This window comes from Triticum dicoccoides, chromosome 5B (genome assembly GCF_002162155.2).
Source record: "Triticum dicoccoides isolate Atlit2015 ecotype Zavitan chromosome 5B, WEW_v2.0, whole genome shotgun sequence".
NCBI classification, from domain to species: Eukaryota; Viridiplantae; Streptophyta; class Magnoliopsida; order Poales; family Poaceae; genus Triticum; species Triticum dicoccoides.
In genome coordinates this window covers 502,528,741-502,548,059 of record NC_041389.1, presented here as the reverse complement: position 1 = coordinate 502,548,059, position 19,319 = coordinate 502,528,741, and the positions used below count along the sequence as shown (strand labels likewise).

At 45.8% G+C, this 19,319-nt stretch overlaps 1 pseudogene; it reads left to right on the top strand.

Annotated features, from left to right (window-relative positions):
* Positions 1-9,192: 9,192 nt before the first annotated feature.
* Positions 9,193-11,303, top strand: LOC119305898 (annotated as a pseudogene).
* The last annotated feature ends 8,016 nt before the right edge of the window (positions 11,304-19,319 follow it).

Here is a 19,319-nt window from a genome sequence, read left to right as displayed (position 1 = left end):
TGCTTCTAGGTCTTGGGGAGATGCATGTGGTGTTCATGAGATTTTTGGCTAAATCTGTGCAAGAGGGATTTGTTGTAGAGTGGTAGTGTAGTAAGCATGCTTTTTGGATTGTCAAAATAGTTCAGGTTGATCAACGGTAGTACCGATCTAGATTTGCGGATGTTCTAGATCCAAATATGCGGCTCTTGTAGTGGTTTTTGATCCGTGCGGTACTACCGCTCCTCCTGGAGTGGTACTACCGCATCCATGCTGGTAGTCTGCTCCACGCGGTACTTCCGCTCCTCGGTGCGGTACTATCGCTTGGAGCACGGAAGTAAAAAATTTACTTCCACTCCAGGCGCGGTACTACCGTGCCACCCTGGCACGGTACTACCGCGACTGGTGCGGATGTAATTTTTTACATTCGTACGACGGCCCAGTACTACCGTAGATGCATCTTGAGCTATTTTTCTGTCCAAACCTCTTGCTTACTTGTTTCTTTTGGCTTTGGCCCTAGCATTTGCATTGATCCTTCTTGTTGTTCGTGTGTGTTCTTGTGCTTTGTGTCTAGGTGGTGGCTCCGGTTCCCATGTTCGTCGCTCGAATCCCAGCCGTGACACAGGGTCAAAGCGGCTGCGCAACCAAGATGAAGCTGCAGAGGGCTCCAATGCCTCCCAGCACAGAACCAAGCACACCGCCACCAAGCAGAAGGAGCCCGTCGTGGGCATGGATGAGATGCCTCTGGCCGAGTTCATTGTTCGAAGGAAGATAAACCCGTATGTGAATCCCCATGCTAACTTCAGAGGCAATGATCTGTTCTGGACCAAGCAGCAGAACCTTATCTATCTGGATGTGATCAAGGCCAAGCAGAACATCTACATGGAAGTTCACTGGATTGAAATGCATCATATGAGGCAGGACAAGCACCGTGGCTATTTGGGAGAGGCCTTGGATCTGGTGGAGCAGTTCGACATTGAGCACATGCTTACATTTCACATGGACTTTGATCCAGAAATTGTGGCTCGGTTCTTTGCTTCGGTCCACTTCGATTTCGATGAAGCAAGGACCATGACATGGATGACCAATGGTCAATGGATGACTACTAAATGGAAGGAGTTCATGGAGTTGCTTCAGGTTCTAGATGAGGGGCTCGACACGCCCGTTGGAGTTCTCCCTCATGCCAAGTCTGAGTCTACCAATAAGAACAAGCTCCTGCCCTTCCTTGTTGAGAAGACACTTCCTAGCACGAAGAAGGTGTGGATGCTGAACCCCTTCCTTGACATCATGCATCGGCTCTTCCGCAACACCCTCTTCTCGCGTATTAGTGACATGGGCCAGGTACATGCTTACCTGGTTGATATGATGCTCATGTGTGAGGATGGTCGTCAGGCTCAGACTCAACCACTTTATGTCTCACATATCATGTGGTGCGAGCTTCAGTTTGCGGTGTTCAACCGTAAGGTCCCCATATATGGGCCTTACCTGTTTCACCTGATCTCCAAGACTTGGGAGAAGCTCTATCTCAATGATGAGTTCGAAGCCCCCGGCGGGATTCGTCATGAGCCCATCAAGCTCCGCATCAAGAGCCAATGGGCTAACACCACCAATGCGGCCGAGGCTGCCAAGATGGCTGTGGATGAGGAGGAGATTGAGGAGGAGGAAGCTATTGAGGACTGTTCTGCTGGTTACACTCCTCCCTCTACTGAGCCCTCTTGGGCGAAGAAGCTGAAGACGAAGATGAAGAGGTTGTTGTGCATGTAGTCCCAAGGACAGAACAAGGCACATGTCGCTCATAAGGAGAGTCGTCGTCGCGACAAGAGGCTCTTGAGGGCGTAGCGAGGAGGTGTCTAGCGGATCTGAGAAGCACATCACCCCGAGGCTGCCTGGATGGCTAAGCAGGACTACAAGTGGACTGATTCTAAGGAGGAGACCATTCCTGCTGCTGAGTCCAACGATGAGGAGTCGTTTTCCACTTGAGCTACCACATATGTCGTAGGTGCCCTCTCTGCCTTTTTGGTGTCTCGATGCCAAAGGGGAGAGAGTGTAGGATTTGCGTGTCGTGTGTCGTGTGTTTCGCCTAGTCGCTTTGCTTTCGGTCTGTTGAACTTCGTTTGTTTTGGTTTGGTTTGTGCTTGTGAGATTAATTCCTATCATATGGTGTAAGACATATGCACCCCTGCCTATCTTTATGTCTTCGTTACTTAGTTATATATCCATCATCTTGCCTACTTACTTAGTGTTGATTTTACTGTTGCAAGAGATGCCTTGTCGATAAAATATAGGGGGAGTGTTGATCCTAGTATGTGTGTCGTGCAGTCCAAAGCACATCTCTAGAGTGCACACATCTAGGGGGAGCCTGTCTATATTTTATAGATGGTGGGTTTGCCGGTGCCTTGCTTTATATCCCTATGTGCAAATCCCGTATTGTCATCAATCCACCAAAAAGGGGGAGATTGTAAGGGCATATTTATCCCTTAGTAGTTTTGGTGATTGATGACAATGCTTTTGCAGACTAATCGTGTGCCTTGAGATTTTCAGATATATCATGACCGAACACAAGACGATTTGATGCCCCTCAAAGATTATTGAAGATGGAGTTTCTCTACGTTTCTTTTTGGTGGATTTGAGTCATAGGAAAGCCGTACTATTAAGAGGGGGTCCGTGCTGGAAAGATTTGGGTGGAATCTCACATACACTTGTTCATTTTGCACCACCTTTCCTTTGGCTCTTTCGAGTTTCCTCCATCTCACAGTGTCTCTGCAGAATGAAGGACTCCTAGTATTGTTGTTCATAGGCTGGCGGTAGTACTGCTCCTTAGAGTGGTACTACCGCAGGCACCAGCGGTAGTACCGGGCTCCGACACGGTAGTACCATGGGCGCCCACGGTAGTACCGCTCCATCTGAATGGTAGTACCGTGAGCTCTGGCCTGGCGTTGTTGCGCAAGCGGTAGTAGGGGCGGATGCAATTTTTTTACATCCGCACCCTCCGCGGTAGTACCATGCTCTAGAGCGGTAGAATCGTGCAGCCTGGCCACGCACATCAGCATGAGCGGAAGTGGCGGTAGATGTAATTTTTTACATCCACACCCTACACGGTAGTACCGCACCTGGTTTGCGGTAGTACCGTGTCAGACTTTTGCACAGATAAAATCTCAGCGGATGTAGTCACGGATGTAATTTTTTATATTCGTGCCTACCATGCCTGGACGGTGCCTACCATGCGGTAGTACCGCATGGGTTCACGGTAGTACCGCGCCAGCGGTTCTACCGCACCCTGTCGGTGCTCATCTGGTCAGGTCCAGGCCATGCCGCACCCACAGTAGTACCGCGGACCTCCGCGGTTGTACCGCAAGCCCGTGCAGTAGTACCACTCCGGTGGTACTGTAGTACCGCGTGTCGCGGGCTGAGTGGTGGGTAACGGTTGGAATTGTCCCCCCACTATATAAAGGGGTCTTCTTCTCCAAGAAGACTTACCTCTTCCATCCCCAAACTCAATTGTTGCTCCAAGCTCCATTTTCGCCCGATCTCTCTCCCTAGCCAATCAAACTTGTTGATTTTCTAGGGATTGGTTGAAAGGCCCGATCTACACTTCCACCAAGAGAAATTTGATTCCCCCCACTAATCCCTTGCGGATCTTGTTACTCTTGGGTGTTTGAGCACCCTAGACGGTTGAGGTCACCTCGGATCCATAGTCCATTGTGGTGAAGCTTAGTGGTGTCGTTGGGAGCCTCCAATTAAGTTGTGGAGATTGCCCCAATCTTGTTTGTAAAGGTTCGGTCGCCGCCTCCAAGGGCACCAGTAGTGGAATCACTGCATCTCGCATTGTGTGAGGGCGTGAGGAGAATATGGTGGCCCTAGTGGCTTCTTGGGGAGCATTGTGCCTCCACACTACTCTAACGGAGACGTACTTCCCCTCAAAAGGAAGGAACTTCGGTAACACATCCTCGTCTCCATCGGTTCCACTTTTGGTTATCTCTCACCTTTACTTGTGCAAGCTATATTGTATTATTTCCGTTGCTTGCTTGTGTGTTTATTGTTGTTGCATCATATAGGTTGTTCACCTAGTTGCATATCTAGACAACCTACTTTGATGCAAAGTTTAATTTGATAAAGAAAAGCTAAAAATTGTTAGTTGCCTATTCACCTCCCCCTCAGGTCAACTATATCGATCCTTTCACCGTTCGATCCAGATTGACAGCCAGGATCGAAAACCTAGCTCCACCCGGGCCAGTGGGCCGAAAGTGAGGCGGACAAGGACGCAGCCGCGTTGCCCCTGTGGGCCGTTGGGCCCAATAGAACGCAGCCGCAGCCACGTAGATGAGCGCGCCCGCCAACGGGCCTTTTATGCTAAAAGGAGAGCAGGCGCAGCCACGCTGGCCCAGCGCGTGCGACTGGCGTTTTTTTTTGTTTGTTGTCCCTTTTTTGGACAAATTTCATATGGTTTTTTCTATTCAAAAATTTTTAAAAGAAATTTTTTGTTTAGAAAATAGAAAAGTAAACAAAAAAAGATAAGTTTCTGAAAATGAAAATAGAAAATTTTCAGAAAAAGAAAAGTTCATGAAATTTATAAAGATAATAATAAAGTTCATAATTTTGCTTTAGCAAAAGAAAAGTTTCTATAAAGAATAAAAAGTTCATGAATTTTTATTCATTTTTTCCCGCTGCGTTAATATTTCATAGTGCTCTTTTACAAAGAAAGTAAAAGTTTTATCCTCCAATTAAATTGGAACCAACAGGAAAATTTAATTGGAAGAACGGCTTTTTGAGAGAAGTTTTTTCATTTGTGGGTGAAATCAGATTCAGATAGCTTCTTCTATGACACTAGAAAGATTTTTGATTAAAGTTTAATTATGGTATTGTTATTTTCTGACCAACGTTGACGATGACAATATTATAATTCAATGAGTCTTAGAGTTAAAAATTCAAATCTCTGATAAATTTTGTACCAATGACCAATTTTCGGAGAATTTGATCCAGATTGAGAAATGTATATTGCTAGTTTTCCGCTGCAATAAAGTTGATAATGATGATTATTTCTTAGCAAAGTTGTTTAATAGACACACTAGCTATGAAATAAAGTTTATACTATCATCACATTGTTTATGAGTTATATGCATTATTTCCATTTCTGCCCAACGGTGATATGGAATTGATGTAGAAGGATGATGTTTTATTCTAATTCTGCCCAATGGTGATTTAGAATATAAAAGAACGTTTTAAAAGTTTAATATGCCTATTTTTTTAACCAGACTAACATAGGGTTATTTTTTTATGCTCATTATTGTTGATTATTTGCTAAGTTTTCTCAGACTAAAAGTTTTCCATGCTTTCATTCGTGAACATGAATGGCTGGGTACTTGTGACCCGAAAGATGACCAAGAAAGGTCATAACATGAGGGAGTATGTTCTCTCTAAAGAATGGCCTCAAAAGAAAAGAGATAGATCATTGAGAGTCTTGGTTGACGAATGTCTTTCATGTACTTTCTATGAAGAAGATTTTTCAGTCAACATGATTTGAGTTGAAACAAGCAACATGTGTGTTTAATTTGACCAACATTGGATCAAGCATATGTGTAAAGAGCATTCGGATTTATTCCTAAATTTGATGATTAAATATGCAGTCAAAAGAGCCAATTCTGGCATTTATGTCCCTTATAGGGAATTACCCGCATGGCGGGAAAAGATGATTATGATAAAACCCGCATGGCAGGAAAAGTCTGGGAAAATCCGTGTGTAAGCCATATGGCGGCAGAAATTTTCTCAGACTTATCCTATATGACAGGAGAAAGACATGATGACTCATGTGCTTTCAATGTGTCCCACTCTGGGAGAAAAGTATGGAGTAGCTATTATGCTTTCCTAGTATCGACCATACATCTTATATGTAATGGTCATTAAGCACTCAATAAATTCAAAGAGAATCAAAGTTACAGATGAACCTAAAAATCATAATGATATGCAAGTGTGACTTGCAAAAGTACTAATGATAAAGAACTCTGTTGAGTTTTTGAAATGGCATAAGGAAAAAGTACTCCCATACCAGTTAACAGATAACTTCATTACATATGAAGTAATCTGATAAATAAAGTAGATACTCAAAGTTTCCTCAATTCACAAGAGTTGTGAACGATTTTTCAAAATTGTGGCAGAAAATTTCTTGCCACATTTCAAGGGGGAGAAAGAAATTTGAAATATTCATTACTGAAGAATGTGACCGTCTGGGGGAGTACGACGATCATAATAATACCCCTAAAGAAAAGAAATAGTTGTATTCCTGGATCTTTTACAGTTTCGAAAGCATACTAAGGAATACTAAGACGGTGCTTAAAGTGCCATAAAGAAGAAAGTTTTAACAGAATAAACCCAAATAATAAAGTTTAAAGATACGCCATTCTTAGTGAAGATGGAGTAATTTGGGGGAGCATGGTATGAAGATACCTAAGACTCGAATAGATTGTATCTGGGGGAGCATGTCGTATGACCTATACAACACCTGTTGTTAGCTCTATAAAGGAGGAATGAGTAAACATGGATCTTGTGATAAAGGTCCCTGTAAAACCTATTGCTTCTTGGCAATGAAAGACTATAGAATTAATTGTTGCTTGGCAATGACAGAGCAACAACATCCCCATATGAAAGAAGTACCAGTACCTGAATGAGAAATCAGATATGTCTGATGACTATAAAGTCTATGTTAGAGAAATGAAAATTAGAGGTTGATCCCAACTCATTTAAAGCTCAATCGAGATTTTGAGAAGTGTCTGCTTATCTAAATGATAAGAGACTATGAGGTGATGAAATGAAATTGGTGAATCCCTACGATGTTTGGGACTCATGAGTAATTTTTAATGGAGCCAAAACAGTAGGCTGTAAAGAGTCTACAAGGACAATGTGACTCCAAAGGAAATATGTAAAGATGTAAAACGTGACTTAAATCGAAACATTTTGTGCAAAGAGAATGAATAAATTACAATGAGTGTTAGTGGCACATCATGAGCGACATCATGATCTGAGTTACATCAGATGAAAGCAAAGAACACAGGGGATACTGCCTGAAGAAGTCTTTTATGGACTAAAGCAATCAAATGTTGTTTTGGATTAAAAAAATGAGAGAACAATTGTGTTCGTATAAAGTTATAGAATGTCAGTTTCATTTCCTAAATCTTGTACATGCGGATAACATTCTACTTGTTAATAGTGATGTTAATTCGACTGCAGGAGGAAAAGAAGTTCTTGTCCTCAAAGTTCAAAAGAATGTTTTTGGTAGAATGTTTCTCGTTATAAGGATCGAGATTCACCGAGAAAAGAATAAAAAGGGGTATTAGGAGTGTCGCATGGGCATGCTAAGGAAAGTTTCTAAAGTATGCATGCGAGAAAACCTACGCCTGTTCTTATAGTAAAGGGTAATGATTTTGGGAACTTTAGTGTTCCAAAAGTCAATACGAAATAGACCAAATGAAGATGGTACCATATGATTCAGCTGTTTGAAGCTTAATGAATGCAAAAGTATAACATTACTGTGACACAGTTCACGTAACCGGGTTGTTTTGATAATGTTCAGTCCAGATATAGATCACTGGAATGGAGTCAAAAATATCGGCATCATGCTAAAAGGAGCAAGCGCTCTCAAAAGGTTGTGAATACAGAGATAGAACTTGTGAAATATACAGCGAAATCCACAATTGTCGCTGACTTTCACACTTGGAGTTTTTGTGTGGAAAAACTCTAAAGAATGAATCAATTATCATTGACATGGTGTAAAGATAATGTACAACATGATATGATGCTAAGGGACAGGCAAAAAGGTTAAAGAAACATGTACCCGGAGTTCATAATGATTGACAACAACAATAACCTTTAGGTAATTCGCTCCTATGACAACGAGTCAAGTGTGGTGCCAAACACATTGACACAAAGTTATACGTTGTTGAGGAGAAAGTCTGGGATTATGTTGAAATGCTTGGAGCATGAAAGCAACAGACAAGTATTTGCAGATCTGCTTAATAAAGGCTTACCGCCCAGTGCATTCAGAGAACACACACTCGACATGGGTTTATGGTATAGTCTATGTTTTCCGGACAATAAAGGGCCCAAAAGTTAATGTATATATGCCAAAACAGAGGTGTGTTGTAGCTGTCAAGTCCATCGGCGATTGACCGTGACGATAGGGCAGCTCATACGCATTAATCTGTGATGAAATGAGTACTTTGAAAAGAGTTATTTCAAAGTACAAAGTTATAAATTTGAAAGATGAGATCAAGGGGGAGAATGTTAGTATTGGTCTCTCCACCAATGGGCCCAAAGGCCCATTGGACCCTTGACTCGCTCCCTGGTCAGGGGAGCCCAACCCAACTGGGTTGTGGGCCCCTGTGGCGTCGGCTATAAGAGGGAGGTGGGGGCCACTAGGGCACGTACGCCAAAACAGAACCGTCGCCCACCTCCCTAAACTCACCGGTCGAGGAAAGCCGGAGAGCGATGGGAAGCTCCATGCCGCACTTCATCGTCGACCCCTACACCGACCGTTGCTGCCCGTGCGCAGACCTTCATCGACGAACCAGCGATGGCCGGAACGCTAAGGTATACACACAAACAGATCATAGACAGACTACAGATAGTTCGATCTACTCCAAAACCCTAGCCTAGTCGATCCCATGGCTCCAACAATAAAAAGAAGAAACAAATAATTAAACATTATTTTACACAGATTTCTCCTTAAGATCTCGTGAATATATATGGACTGAGACTCTGAGAGTTTGTTATAGCGCTGCCCGATCTTCTCTTCCTGCCTTTCCATATCACCACGGCCCCTAGCTCGGTGGTCAGCGCACTCCCACATCACAAGTTCAGACAACCAATCGCCTGCTAGCAGGCGTCGCCAGTGATCCGGCGCGCCATCAGAAGCAACCGCCCGCGGCCAAAAGAAAACTCCAGCGCGTGCCGCGCGCCGACGACCCGCACGACGCGGACGTGCGATCAATCAGGGGCCTCGCGGCGCGCGTACTCCGGCGGCTCGCCCGGCCCGTCGTGCGCGCAGCTGCGGCACGAGGCTTGCTTCCCCAAAGTTCAACCCAAGTAGTGTCGTGCAGCTAGCTGCTGATCCTTTCATTCCGTGTCACTCTCGCCGTTTGTTATACTCGCCGTATCGCTCTCCTCTGAGCCTCTGATAAGGCACACAGACAGCAACGTGCAGCTAGCTTAGCTGAGTAAGTAGCCATGGCTTCTCACGGCGAGGACGCGCAAGCAGCTGTCGTTGGCGCCGACGGCAGGGGCGGGGGGCACGTGCTGCTCCTGCCGTACCCGAGCCAGGGCCACGTCACCCAATGCTGCAGTTCGCCAAGCGCCTCGCGCACCACGGCCTGCGCCCCACGCTCGCCGTCTCCCGCTACATCCTCGCCACCTGCAAGCCCGACGCCGCCGCGGTGGGCGCGGTCCGCCTCGCGGCCGTCTCGGACGGCTGCGACGCCGGCGGGTTCGGCGAGTGCAACGACGTCACGGCCTACCTGGGGCTCCTGGAGGCCGCGGGGTCGGAGACGCTCGGGGAGCTCCTGGACGCCGAGGCCGCGGCGGGGCGCCCCGTCCGGGCGGTGGTCTACGACGCGTTCCTGCCGTGGGCGCGCGGCGTGGCGCAGCGGCACGGCGCCGCCGCCGTCGCCTTCTTCACCCAGCCGTGCGCCGTCAACGTGGTCTACGGCCACGTGTGGTGCGAGCGGGTCGGCGTGCCGGTGGAGGCTGGATCCACCGTCGTCGGCCTGCCTGGGCTGCCGGCGCTCGAGCCAGAGGGCTTGCCGTGGTTCCTCAAGGTCGGGCCCGGCCCCTACCCGGGCTACTTCGAGATGGTGATGAGCCAGTTCAAGGGGCTGGAGCTGGCCGACGACGTGCTCGTCAACTCTTTCTACGAGCTCGAGCCCGAGGTGAGCTCTCAACTCGATCAGTCTCTAGCTGATGCAACAAAAGCTTCGATCGTCAGAAACAAATCTTGCACTGTTCCACTCATACATTCGTCCTATTTTAATATGAAAATATTAGTTGCTATCTTATCTGGATGCTCGAACGTCAGCAAGCAGTATTAAATTCGAAATCGTTCGAATAATTTTCTGCCGAGGAGAGGAGCGCTGACAGTAACGTGGAACTGACTGCGTGTGCAGGAGGCGGCGTACATGGCGTCGGCGTGGCGCGCCAAGACGATCGGGCCGACGGTGCCGGCGTCGTACGTGTGCGACGACCGCATGCCGTCGGACACCAAGTACGGCTTCCACCTCTTCGAGCTCACGGCCGCGCCCTGCGTGTCCTGGCTGTCGACCCACCCGCACGCTCCGTGGTGTTCGCCTCCTTCGGCAGCCTGTCCAACCTGGACCCGGCGGAGATGCGCGAGGTCGCGCACGGCCTCCTGGACGCCGGCCGCCCCTTCCTCTGGGCCGTCCGCGAGTCGGAGGCCCACAAGCTGCCCGCCGGCTACGGCGACGCCGTCGCGGCGCGCGGCGGGATGGTGGTGTCGTGGTGCCCGCAGCTGGAGGTGCTGGCGCACCCGACCGTGGGGTGCTTCCTGACGCACTGCGGGTGGAACTCGACGTCGGAGGCGCTGGTGGCCGGCGTGCCGATGGTGGCGCTGCCGCAGTGGACGGACCAGACGATGAACGCCAAGTACGTGGAGGCCGTGTGGCGGGCCGGCGTGCGCGTGCGGCCCGCCGCCGCGGACGGGCTCGCGCGGCGGGGGGAGGTGGCCGGCGGGATCGAGGCGGTGATGGCCGGCGAGCGGAGCGGCGAGTACAGGAGGAACACCGCCGCGTGGGCGGAGAAGGCCCGGGCGGCCAGCAGGGAGGGCGGCAGCTCGGACCGGAACATCGCCGAGTTCGTCGCCAAGTATGGCTCCAGCTCCAACTGATGGACATGGAATGAACTGTGCGCGCTACTGTACAGAGCTTTGCGCATTGCGCGTTGCGTGGGCACTCATTTGATGATGATGAAATAAATGGTTGATATGTTTGCGCCGCTGCTGTTTCGCTTGGCTGGAGCATTTTTGGAAGTCTGTTCTTCTCTTCTCTTCGGCGAAAGGGACGAGGAATATTGGATGATCGCGAACGATAAGGCCGGCGCGACGGTCCAACAGTTCAGCCATCCGATCTGCGTGCATTAACTTCACCCATCTCCCCTGTCGCCTGGACGTCCTCCCGGTTGCCGGCCACCACCCCCTCACCTGGACCACCTTCCTCTGCCACCCCGCACGCACTGCTGGATGCCGCACTCACCACCGGTCGCCGTCGTCTTCTCTCATGCTCCTCTCGAATTCACGCATGCAGCAAACTTTCACCCGTGGGTTGCAGCTCCCTCTCGCTCGTGATGGTCGCAGCTCCGGCAACGCCAGTCACCGGTTGCAACTCCGCTGGATGCAACTCTGGTTCACGCCGGTTGCAACTCCGCTGGATGCAGCTCTGGTTGCCACCGGTTGCAGCTCGACATCAGCTACAGCTCCCATGGCGCCCGTTGCAGCTTTCTATTGCTCGGTCGTAGCAAATGGAGACAACGGTTGCAGCAAAAAAGTCATGACCATCATTGCCGGTTGTTGCTATCTGTTGCAAGTAGCAGCATTTGCGTCTAAGAATGAATGGGTGTAGCAAAAGCCGTTGCCGGATATAGCAAAAACCTAAGTCGGCTGCAGCAAAAGTTGTCCCCGCCGTCGCGGGTCGCAGCTCACCCGTGATGGATGTAGCAAAATGTGATGACGGTTGTAGCAAAAAGCGATGCTGGTTGTAGCAAAACCGCAACGACGGTTGTATGTTGTAGCAAAACGTGACACCAGTTGTAGCAAAATGCGATGCCGGTTGTAGCAAAATGCTATACCGGTTGAAGCATGTAGCAAAAACTGCGATGTTAGTTTTTTTTTTTTTGCTACAAGCAGCGTCGCCCCGTCCTCGTCGTCCAGCGTGTGCCCGTGGTTGCGGGCTTTCAGCTCCGTTTTGCAGCACCCTGATAGATGGTTCCCGTAGCTTCGCCGACGGGGACTTGAGCCGTTGTTGGGCGGAGGCCATTGTTGAGATCCCAAGGGTTGCAGGCGGCCATGGCTGCGGGGAGCTAGCCGGGATGTGAATTGAGGAGGATGGATGGGAGAGGGGCTCGGCGGCCACGAAGGAGATGCGACGTTGGGCGGCGTCGCACGCCAGGTGAGAGAGTTTCTAGAGGTTGCGAGCAGCGTGGGGGAGGCTGTGGAGGAGCAAAGTCGCGATGGCTGAAGGTGAAAGAAAAAGAGGAATAGTTGTACAGGACCCACCATCTACACGCGTCTCGCGCGGAGTGGTTGTTTCGTGGCACGCTAGCCGGCGGAAAGTTGGGCCGGCGCACCGTCTCCCAATATTTTCCAATCGATAATGGACTAGAGGGAGGAAGTGAGAAATTACGCTACAGAGGGGAACAGAAACGGCTGAGATGGGTTGCATAAACTGCCGTACCTGAAATACTGGCATGTCACAGGAACTCATACCATGTTATGGCCCAAAATTGCTTACTTTGGGCTGGACAGATTTATATGCGAGTAATTACACAGGTGATGCTAGTATTTGGCATAAACGGTTATTTTAGTGCTAGAACTTGGGGTACATCGAAGTGGTTCAAAAACTTGACTCGAGCGTGCAAATACGGTGCTAGGCAGCGCCGCTGACGACGCATGCCAACGTGGTGTGGGGCCCGTTTTCAGTGACAATACAATGTTTTTTTTTTTGCGAAATCACCTCGGGTTTTTTTCATAGAAAAGCCCCTGACAATAAACACCTCAGTTTGTTTATTTCTTCCACGGAAAAGGCCCCAACAAAGATGACGCGGTGGGCATTCAACCCACTTAGACAACTTTTATATATCTTCACTTAGACAACATAAATTTTAAAAAATAAAAAAATGTATGCAGCCGCTGAAATTCGAACATGCAACCTTAGTTCAACGAACGAGCAGAGCAGCCACACCAACAATTATAATTACATGTTTACCAAGAATTGTCACGTATTACGCCTATAGCAGAACGCGCTCATGGGCTAAAACGAAATTCAGTTAGTGCAGCGCATTTTCAACATGTTAGTTTTTTTAGAAAATACATAAAATATTTGAATTAAAATTCTAAGTAATATCCATATAAATAAAGTAAATCACATTATTAAAATTTCATATAATTTCATAAAATGGTCACCTATTAAATTCATAAAAATCGAAAAAATAAATTATGAATAAAAAATGTTAACTAATTTTAGAAACTGTTTCCATATTAATTCAGTATTTTAAATCAATTTCTATATATATTTATATTTAAATAAATTGAAGCTGTTTTCAATAAAATATGCATCCCTTGGAATGAGTACAGCATATAAAAGTGTCCAGGCAATAAAAATATTATGTTATTTTAGAAGTGTTCATATGTTTTTAATAAATGTTTTGTGTTTTCTAAAAAGTAATTATACATTTTAAATCAATATATGTATGGAAAAATAAATATGACCGTACTGTACCATCAGACTGCAATTCCTCCAATACTGATTTACAATTATATGTATATCATTTATTATTTATAGTTATCATTTAAATCCATTTACAAACTTCACAAAATGAAAAAAAGAGTAACATGTTGTAAATGGGCCGCACTAGCTTCGTCCGTTTTATCCCACGAGCACATTGTGTTGTAGACATAAAGAGTGACAATCCTTTATTTATATGGAATAGCAAAAAAGCACCAAGCGTGTGCACTGAAATTTGACATGATGAAAGCCTACGATAGAGTGGAGTGGCCGTACCTTCAGGCCATTATGTTAAAGCTGGGTTTCAGTGAAAACTGGGTCAACATAGTTATGAACATGGTGACGACAGTTAATTTTTCAGTCATGTTCAATGGCAAGAGACGTGAGCAATTTAAACCATCACGAGGAATCAGACAGGGAGACCCAATATCTCCATACTTGTTCTTATTGGCAGCAGAGGGCCTTTCGTGCCTCCTTAAATCTAGAAGTGAGACGTCATCCAATCTTGAAGGTTTACAAGTTGCACCTATGGCGCCACGAGTAAACCATCTCCTATTTGCTGATGAAAGCCTGCTGTTCCTTAAGGTAAACAGTGTGGGTGCTACTGAGGTCAACCAGGTGATGGACATCTATAGTCAGGCAACGGGGCAGCGTGTGAACTATGCAAAATTATCGATATATTTCAGCAAGGGTGTGCCAGATAGTGTACGGCATGACATTAAAAGTGTGCTTAATGTGCCCAATGAGACTCTGAACGAGAAATACCTCGGTATACCTTCAGATGTGGGTAGCTCTAAAAATGGGGCTTTTAAATACTTGAAAGATCGCCTCTGGAGCAAGGTACAAGGATGGATTGAGATGACGTTATCCACGGCAGGAAAGAAGGTGCTTGTCAAATCAGTGGCCCAGGCTGTACCTTTTTTCTCCATGTCTTGTTTTAAGCTACCCCGAGGTTTTTGCCAACACTTGAATTTGCTTATTCGAAAGTTTTGGTGGGGGAGCAAGGAAGGTAAACGGAAACCACATTGGGTCTCATGGGAAGCAATGACACAACCAAAATCCATGGGTGGTCTTGGTTTCAAAGATTTTGAATTATTCAATTTGGCGATGTTAGCAAAGCAGGCATGGCGCCTCCTCCAACACCCTGACTCGTTAAGTGCTAGACTCCTAAAAAGTGTCTAGTACCCCAGCAGTAGCATATTGGAGGCAAACCTAGGAGGAAATCCGAGTCAAATATGGAGAGCTATTGTGGAGGGCCGCGATATCCTGAAACAGGGAATCATTAAGGGCTTTGGCAATGGTCAGACAACATGTATATGGGAAGATAACTGGATCCCCCGAGATGAAATGCTGAGACCGTATGGATGTCGTGTCGCAGATCCTCCGGAGACGGTGGCTGACCTCATAGATGCTACATCGGCAACATGGAATCGGTAGCTAGTTCAGCAAGTTTTTATGCACATGGATGCTGAGATCATATTATCTATTCCTCTATGCACACGCAACCAGGCTGATTTCTGAGCTGGCACTTCAAGCGTCATGGTAACTTTTCTGTTAAAACAGCATATAACATGCTGGTGGCAACCAAGCTGAGGCGCGAAGCATGGCTGCATGAGGAGGCGGGTTCCTCGAGCTCAAATGCCGAGCAACAATCATGGAAGTTTCTGTGGAAAACGGTTGTACCGGGAAAGGTGAGAATGTTCCTATGGCGCTTGTCTAAGCATTCACTGTCGACGGAAGATGTGAGGGCCCATAGACATATGTCACCCACATCGTCATACGGCCTTTGCGGGATGCAGGACTCATGGAGACATTCACTCTTGGACTGCACCATGTCGAGGTGCACATGGGCTCTTGCTGATGAGGAGTTACTACATAAAATGTCAACCAACGATGAGCCCAGTGCAAAGATGTGGCTTTTTAATCTGATGGAAGTGTTGACCCATGATCAGTTTGTGCAGCTATCAGTAACACTTTGGGCGCTTTGGTCTGCTCGCCGCAAAGCTATACACGAAGGAATCTTCCAAAGTCCTCAGTCCATACATGCTTTCATCAATAGCTTCATCACCGAGCTCAACTTGATCAGGGAGAACCAACCCACTCACGCACACCCGGGCGGACCAAGGCCATCTCACCCCCTTCGGCCCAAAGCACCACCGGTTGATTTCGCGAAAGTTCATGTTGATGCCGCAGTTCTGAAAGGAAGAGGGGGCTCTGCAGCGGCTGTTTGTCAAGACAGCCTAGGCCACTTCCTGGGAAGTTCGGCTTTGGTGTTGCAGGGAGTTGATGATCCCTCCATTCTGGAGACTATAGCCTGTAGAGAGGCTTTGGCCTTGGCACAAGACCTCCAGCTACAACATCTGATCGTAGCATCAGATGCCAAACAAGTTGTCCAAGATATAAACACCACATCCAGAGGCGCAAACAGAGCTATCATTAGCGAGATTAACTCTTATTCCAGTTTATTTCAATGTAATTTTTTTTTTGAAAGTCGTAGAGCAAACATAGAAGCTTATAAGCTAGCCAAGTATTCGTTGTCTCTAGGTCCGGGGCGCCACGTCTGGTTTGGCCAACCCCATGATCTAGCTTGTATCCCATAATCTGTGGTCTTCGGTCAATAAAGCTTGGTGATCCTCAAAAAAAATGGAACAACTTTGGTTTGGAATGGTTGGCGAGCCTGCTTGTTTACCTTAGGTGTTGGTTCGATCCCAGCTACTGCATCTCTATTCTCGAATTCAAATACTAATTTATGCTGTCTAACTAATGGATATAAAGTGTGTGTATCCTCAGGTGGGTAGCTGCACACGTGTTTAGCTCGTTGTTGCAGGTTCAAGGCCCGAGAAGATCATTTTTTGCTCAATTAAAATTTATTCTGCTGACAAGGGGACCCTCTTATCAAGTGCTTTTGCATGAAAAAACAAAAAAACAAGGCAGTTTTCGAAAAAAGAGCATGGAGACGCCCATCTTCATTGTTGGGTCGCTGACAGCGGGCCGTGCGCCACGCTGGCATGCCTCATCACGGTCGTGGTCGTATACAAAAGCGATCATCACCGTATTTGCACGCTCAAGTCAAGTTTTTACACCACTTTGATGTACACCACAAGTTGTAGCATGAAAGTGACCTTTACGCCAAGTTCTGCCACCACCGGTGTAAACCGGCATTTGCGGCTACTATGGTGTGTGCACTTTGTGCCGTGGCCGATTCATGGAGGCACACACTGCTTGAGTATGCAATGTCGAGAAAGTGTGTGGACTATCTCCCCAAATCCTTGGTGGAAACTATGAGCCTCAATGTGAATTCAAACGTCAGGATTGGTTATTTAACATGCAGAGTCTATTATCACATGCATATTTCACTTGCCTCGGTGTATCCCAGCGGGCGATCTGGAGCTCAAGGAGAAAAGTGCTTCACGAGGACATATACCAGACACTGTTTGCCAGGGGCGGACCCAGACAAAGTTCTGACTGGGGGTGCATCATTTGACTGGGGGCACAACTTCTATAAAGTTGATGATTTTGAAGTTTTTTCTTTCAAAATATGCACAAATACAAAGGGAATTCAAAATTTCGAGTGGGGGCCTAGGCCCCCACTCGGTTGTACTTGGGTCCGCCCCTGCCGTTTGCTACTAATGCTTTCATCGAATCATTCATAGATGACTTACACGCAATGATCAAGCTACAAGTAGTGACAGGGCCGAGCATCCTGGCTAGGCGGAGCAGATGGGTTGCACCAACGGAGAATATGAAGGAAATTAATGTTAATGCTGCTCTTAACAGGAATGCTTCAGTGGGAGATGTGGCCACTGTGTGCGGGGATTTTCATGGAAATTACATGGGAGCCTCAACGATAACTTTTGTGGGAATCTCCGACCCAACCACATTGGAAGCCCTCGCAGTTCAGGAAGCGCAGTCTTTGGCGGATGATCTCTATGAGCAAAAGTTGTCATTGACGACATCAAGCAAAGAAGTGTGGCAAGTTATGGTGCCACTATTCGAGAAATTATAGATCGTTCTAGGCTTTTTACTAGTTTTTTTTTAGTCATGAGTATAGGAGCTCGAACATCGATGCTCACAATTTAGGGAAGCATGCTTGTAAACTCGATGTTGGCCGTCATGTTTGGTTAGGCAACCCGGGTGATTTTTACTTTCGTCTCTATAAACATTGTGACGAGTTAAATAAAAGCTTTGCAAGATTGGCTAAAGATAGCCTACAAAAAAGTGTGCTCAACAAGATTCGAACTCCACACAACTTGGTTTAATACCAAATGCAGTCACCAAGTTCCAAATGGGACACCTAACTAGATGTTCCTAGTTTGTTTTTATCCTTCTTGAAATGGAACGCTAAAACCAAGCAGTTTCCCTATTTGGTCCCCCCCCCCCCCGGGGATATTTTGGTCATTTTCTTCCACTTTTTTCTTTTTCTCTTTCATTTTCCCTTTTAATTTAATTTATGGTTTTTTGATAAATCATGAACTTTTCTTAAACTTCTCAACTTTTCGAATTCATGAACATTCTTCAATTCAAGAACCTTTTTTTGGATCCATGAACTTTTTTCTAATGCATGAATATTTTTAAAATTCACTAACTCTATTCAGCTTTTACAAACTTTTCCTCAAAACTGAAATTTTTCAAGTTCTTGATTTTGCTTTCAAAATTATTGGACCTTTTCCAAATCCATGAACTTTATTTCAAAATGTGTGAACTCTTTCCTAAAAAATGATGATTTTTTCATATCTATGAACTTTTTTATAAATGTATCAACTTAGTTCAAATCTAGGAACTTTTTTTAAAAAAATGGATGAACTTTTTCAAACCCAATAACCTTTTTTCAAATTTGATGAACTTTTCCAAATCCATGAACTTTGTTTTTCAAAATTAATGTGAACTTTTTTGAATAAATGATTTTTTTTCAAAATCGTGATTCATTAACATTTTTTATTTTGTGTACCTTTTTCAAATCCATGAACTTTTTAATCATAAACATTTTTTATTTTTCCTCTTTTTCAAAAGTCAATGGTTGACCGGTCAACTAGCGACCTGTCAACGCTGACCGAGGGAACTAGGAACAGTTCCTGGACGAGCGACCATGCCGCCATGTAATTTAACTGACAAAGAATGTGGGTGTGGGGGCGCCGTTTAACATAGCCAACGCTTAAGGCACTGACTAGGAGTTCTCCAAACTGGCGCACACCCCCATAGCACCTGGGGCTTGGCTTATTTATCTTTCTTTTTTTTGCGAATTATTTTATTTATCTTTTATTTGTTTCTCATTTGCGACATATCACACGGACCAGATTTCCTGGTCGACTTGTCCATGTCGTTGTTTTTTCTCACCGGTTTTATGAACCTTCTACAAAGTTCCATCGGTTTTTCTGGGTGGTTTTCCATGGGTTTTTTCTAGGACGAGTTTTGTACGGTTTTTCTTTTTGCTTTTCCGTCTTGTTTTTAATTTTGGGTTTTTATTCTCTTTACAAAAACTTAATGATCTTTTTCCCATTTTTGTGAACTTTTTTTTATTACATGGACCTTTTACAATTTCGCATACTTTTTGAAATTTATGAAATTTTTCACGTTGATGAAACATTTTAAAAAATCATGTTTTTTTCTAGAAAAATGTGAACTTCATTTTAAATTCTGAATATATTGAAATTGATGAAAAAATTTCAAATTAACAAAAAAAATTCAAGTTCATGAACCGTTTTTTAAATTATATGAACTTTTAAAGAAAATCATGAAAGAAAGTGAAAAGGTGAAGCCCCTAGAGGCGACGGGTGGAGGAAAACGAACAAACCAATATGTGACACATGACACACGGACGAGTCCAAGGAAGAACACGACAAAACAACG